Source organism: Urocitellus parryii, chromosome 6, assembly GCF_045843805.1.
Source record: "Urocitellus parryii isolate mUroPar1 chromosome 6, mUroPar1.hap1, whole genome shotgun sequence".
In the NCBI taxonomy this organism is placed as follows: Eukaryota; Metazoa; Chordata; class Mammalia; order Rodentia; family Sciuridae; genus Urocitellus; species Urocitellus parryii.
The window spans coordinates 96,880,524-96,885,910 of record NC_135536.1 but is presented as its reverse complement, the minus strand read 5'-3'; the positions used below and the strand labels follow the sequence as shown (position 1 = coordinate 96,885,910).

The window sequence follows — 5,387 nt, the reverse complement described above, 5'->3', positions numbered from 1 at the left end:
CTAGGCAAGCGCTCTACCACTGAGCTACGACCCCAGCCCCAATAACTGCTTTTTTTGATGAGAACCTCAGTGGTATTTTAGAACTAAAAAGGCAATGCAAAACAAATTGATGAATCCCCTGATGCTGTCTGGCATATGACTTGATAAAATGAATTGTATGTACTGATTGATACATCATCACTCAACCCATAATAGAAATGCATCTTTTAACAGGCCTCAATTCTTGTTACATCCTTTGTAATACTCTGGAATCTCAAAAAACATAACAAATGGCACAGCTACACAAGATAACACACTTCTGCCTGCAGTCTCACAAATTTGTGTTCTTCAAAGTTCTTGGGTGTGATAGATATGGAAAACAGTATGGAGATTCCTTGGAAATCTGGGAATGGAACCACCATTTGACCCAGCTATCCCTCTCCTCGGTCTATACCCAAAGGACTTAAAAACAGCATACTACAGGGACACAGCCACATCAATGTTTACAGCAGCACAATTCACTATAGCTAAACTGTGGAGCCAACCTAGATGCCCTTCAGTGGATGAATGGATAAAAAAAAATGTGGCATATATAACAATGGGATTTTACTCAGCAATAAAAGAGCATAAAATCATTGCATTTGCAGGTAAATGGATGGTGTTGGAGAAGATAATGCTAAGTGAAGTTAGCCAATCCCAAAAAAACAAATGCTGAATGTTTTCTCTGATATAAGGAGGCTGACTCATAGTGGGGTAGGGAGGGGGAGCATGGGAGGAATAGATGAATTCTAGATAGGGAAGAGGGGTGGAACGGAAAGGGAGTGGGCAGGGGATTAGCAAGGATGGTGGAATGTGATAGACATCATTATCCAAAGTACATGTATGAAGACACGAAATGGGTGTCAACATACTTTATATACAAACAGAGATATGAACAATTGTGGTATATATGTGTAATAAGAATTGTAATGCAAAAAAACAAAGTACATGTATAAAGACATGAATTGGCATGAACATACCTTATATACAAAGATATGAAAAATTGTTCTTTATATGTTGTAATAAGAATTGTAATGCAGTCCGCTGTCGTGTATTTTAAAAAATAAAATCAATTAAAAGAAAGAAAGAAAGAAAGAAAGAAAGAAAGAAAGAAAAAATATAGTAGTGTGAGTAGTTAAAAAAGCAAAAGCCTTGAAATTAGTCAGCCTTGGGAATGACTTCTTGATCTTCTCCTTCTTTAATGGCCTTAAGGAAGTTGCTTAATCTTCCTGAAATTCTATTTCCTCAATAAGACTGTTGTAAGAAATGAAGGAGCTAAGGTGTATCTGGTAGGGTGACTGTTTAAGATGTTAATCTTTGTCTTTCTTTATCTGTAGGTATTTTTGCCTCTCCCACCCAAGAAAAGTAACCAAATCTGCCTCCAGCAGTGTTTAATGACTTTAATGCTATAGGCCAAAATTAAAAGTTGGTCTGAGGTGTGGAGGAGTAGCTCAGTAGTAAAGGGCATGCTTAGCAAGAACAGGGCCCTGGGCTATACCACCTGAATTAAAAAAAAAAAAAATTGCCTGACAACCAGAAAACAACATTCCATCTTGTCTTGAAAGTAATAACTGCTGGATTGTCCCAGGTAGCAAGAGACACCAAGGAGTGGGAGAAGTATAGGCCAACATTGGAGAAAAACTATGTGGGAAGCATGTCCCCATGTTCAGGGGGATGCATTTATGGGCTTCAAGAGAATCAGGAACATGTACCCTATAATATTCTCCACCCAGTAGTTGGGTCACGGTATGGTACATCTGAGGGGGCAAGACAGGTTGGCCATAGACTTCAAGGCTACCAATTTTAGTGCAGGATTCTGGTTCAATTTTTGCTCAGAAGTAGTAGAATCATCCACCCCCAAAGACAATACCACCTAGACACAGGAGAAATGAGCTCCCTCTTGGATTCCATGCCTAGAGGGGGTCTACTTTGGCCCTTTTGCACTATGCCTCTCTGTATGGGGAAGAGGGTCTGCAAGTGACAAATACACCCAAAACCCACACCTCTCCTTTCTAAAATGTGCTCCACTTAGATGAGACCCCAGAATTATCAGCCCAATGGCCCTGAACTTCTAGAGCCTGAGTCAGCCTCTTTCTAGTTTCCATTTTCCCAAAGGCAGCGTGCCCTGTGAACATACCCTCACCTGAAAAAAATAGTTAAAAAGTGACTTTGGGGCAGGGGTGGTAGGTTGAGTGAACAGAGCTTGGATGTGCAAACTGGGCTATAAGCACATATGTATGCAAATTCCCTTATTGTATAAGACAGAGCTGGTGTAAAAAGAGGGAGAAGGGAGGTGTAAAAATGGAAAAACACCAAATGTATAGAGAAAAGCATTTTTTCTCTGTACTTATACCACTCTCAACATTTCTGACACCCAATAAGTGGGGATTTTCTCCATACCAAGCAATTCTCCAAATCTCTGTGGACAACAATTGGTGTCCTGCATTTTAACTCAATTCTGACACAAACTACTAGGAGTTAGTGCAAACTCCACAGGTTAAGGTCTCAGTCCCACAAGACTGCCCCTACGTCAAACAACAATCCCAAGTCCAGGTGGTTACCCATGCTTCTGACAGACTAGCTCTAAGTGGGAGGCTCCCATGACCTCCTCTTTAGATTCAATAATTTGTAAGAATGGCTCACAGAACTCAGGGAAACAATCTATTAGTCATAAAGAATACAAGTCAGAAACAGCCAAGTAGAAGAGGAACACTTACAGCTCCTTGGGGTTGTGGGCCAGAAACCAGAGTCACTGGGCAGCATGTGCTTTACCTTCTTCTTGTTTCCACAATCAATGTTGGGACGTCAAGATCTAGCCCATGAACCCTTGTCATCAATGCCTCTGTGTTATCAGTCTGAACACAAATCTGTGATTCTGGGGACCCTGACAATCTACCCTTTTCCATCCCTATAGAATTTTAAGTTCCAGTAAAAAATAACCAGGAAAGAGACATAAAAATTTTGAATCTATTTCCATTGCAAATAAAAACTAGAAAACAGAACAATTAAAATCTTCTGAAAGTATCTGAATATCAGACTGGAAACAAGTCTTTCTCACTAAAGTTTACTTTCTTTGTTTGTTAAATTATTCTTTTATTTGGGGAAATTTAGTTGTAAAGGTTACATTTGATAAGGCTTAGTCACAATGAATACATTTGTTGTGTAGTTCGATCACTTGGAATTACAAAATTGGATCTCTCAAGTTAAAAAAAAATTTATTCACCACTGAATTGAACTTCCCATTGTAAATATCTGGCCTAATGGAATAAATGTGTTATTAAAAAGAAATTAAGAAGACTGGATGAAGGCAGTTCAGGAGGCCTCGCTCTGGACAAGACTCGATGCTACTGGGCCCCAGTGATAGAGCAGATTCTGGATCCCCAGGGATGGAGGGGTCTAAGATGTCTAGCAGCACCACACAGGTAAGCTTCATAGCCAGTGCTGCATCCAGCCTCTGAAACTGGACACGAGCTTCAAGATTCTGGACTGTGTTGCCATCCAAGAGCTCACAGCTCCATTATTTGCCACAGCCCAGGCAAAACCAGGAAACAACCTGGAGGAAAAGGCTAACTCGAGAGAGGAGCCATTTATTGAAATGCCAGGATGGTGTCTCTTGCAGATTCATCCCCCCAACCAGGATGATGTCTACAGAAAGTACTAACAGCTTCACTTTGATCCGGGAAGCATCTGATGGTAGCACTATGGAGAATCTCAGCCAAAAACTGAAGGTCACTGGGGACCTTTTTGACCTCATGTCAGGCCAGACAGATGTGGATCGCCAGCTGTGTGAAGAATGCACAGATACACTTTTAGACCACCTGGATACTCAGCTCAATGTCACTGAAAATGAGTGTCAGAACTACAGATGCTGTCTGGATACCCTAGAGCAAATGAATGAGGATGACAGTGAACAACTACAGAGAGAGCTTAAGGAGCTGGCATTAGAGGAGAAAAGGCTGATCCAGGAGCTGGAAGATGTGAAAAAGACTGCAAAGTAGTGGCAAAAAATCTGGAGAAGGTCCAGGCTGAGACTGAGAGACTGGATCAGGAGGAAGCTCAGAATCAGAGAGAATATAGTGAACTTAAATGACAACAGCTAGAGCTAGATGATGAGCTGAAGAGTTTAGAAAATCAGATGCGGTATGCCCAGATGCAGCTGGACAAGCTGAAGAAAACCAACATCTTTAATTCGACCTTCCATGTCTGGCACAGTGGATAATTTAGCACAATTAATAACTTCAGGTGAGTCATCTGCCCAGTGTTCCTGTGCAATGGAATGAGATTAATGCTGCTTGGGGACAGACTGTGTTGCTGCTTCATGCCCTGGCCAATAAGATGGGTCTGAAATTTCAGAGATATTGACTTATTCCCTGTGGAAATCATTCATATCTGGAGTCTCTGACAGACAAATCTAAGGAGCTGCCATTATATTGTTCTGGATGTTTGCGGTTTTTCTGGGACAACAAATTCGACCATGCAATGGTGGCGTTCCTGAACTGTGTGCAGCAATTCAAGGAGAGGTAGAGAAAGGCAAAACACAATTTTGTTTTCCTTTCAGGACGAATGTGGAAAAAGACAAGATTGAAGACACAGGAGGCAGTGGCAGCTCCTGTTCCATCAAAACCCAGTTTAACTGCAAGGAACAGTGGACAAAACCTCTCAAGTTCATGCTAACAAATCTTAAGTGGGGTGTTGCTTGGGTATCCTCACAGTTTTATAACAAATGACTTTCTTTTTTTCTTAGAAGGATATTTGTCTTAAAGGCTTTCAATTTTGTTTGCAAAAAAAGTTTTAAATTTGGAAAATATTAAATAGCACATGTTTACAATACCAAAAGAGACAAAAGCCAGTTTATTTTAAAATATCATATGACAGTTTCCAGAGCTACAACATGCCATCTATAGCTACCAGCCCTTGTCACAGTTTTGCTCCCAATCCCATGCCTTCTCTTCCCTTTATCCCCTGAATAAACAACTAATTTAAGTTTTCTCCTTCTCCTTCTCCTTCTCCTTCTCCTTCTTCTTCTTCTTGTCTATGTGTTTTCACTGGATTTTATCTCTCTCAGCTTCCTGCACTTAAAATATGAAATCCAAGCTTTTGTCTCCACTGAGATGATAAGATGTTTGAAACACACAGTTGTATTATGTGTAAAAATGACATCTAAGCTTTGCCTGGTCACCATGTGATGTGATCAGAAGCTTGAAATTTAACACTTTTCACTCGGTTCAAGTACTGAATGCCTATTTTCTCTGTGTTAGAGTTATGAAATGGTGTTTGATACTATTTGAGACATATGGAGACATTTAATTATTTGTAATAAAATATTTGCAATAGTCTAAAAAAAGAGAGAAATTAACATCTTTTTGCCT

At 40.2% G+C, this 5,387-nt stretch overlaps 1 pseudogene; it reads left to right on the top strand.

The window, feature by feature from the left end:
- Positions 1-3,404: 3,404 nt before the first annotated feature.
- Positions 3,405-4,745, top strand: LOC113185923 (beclin-1 pseudogene; annotated as a pseudogene).
- Positions 4,746-5,387: the final 642 nt, after the last annotated feature.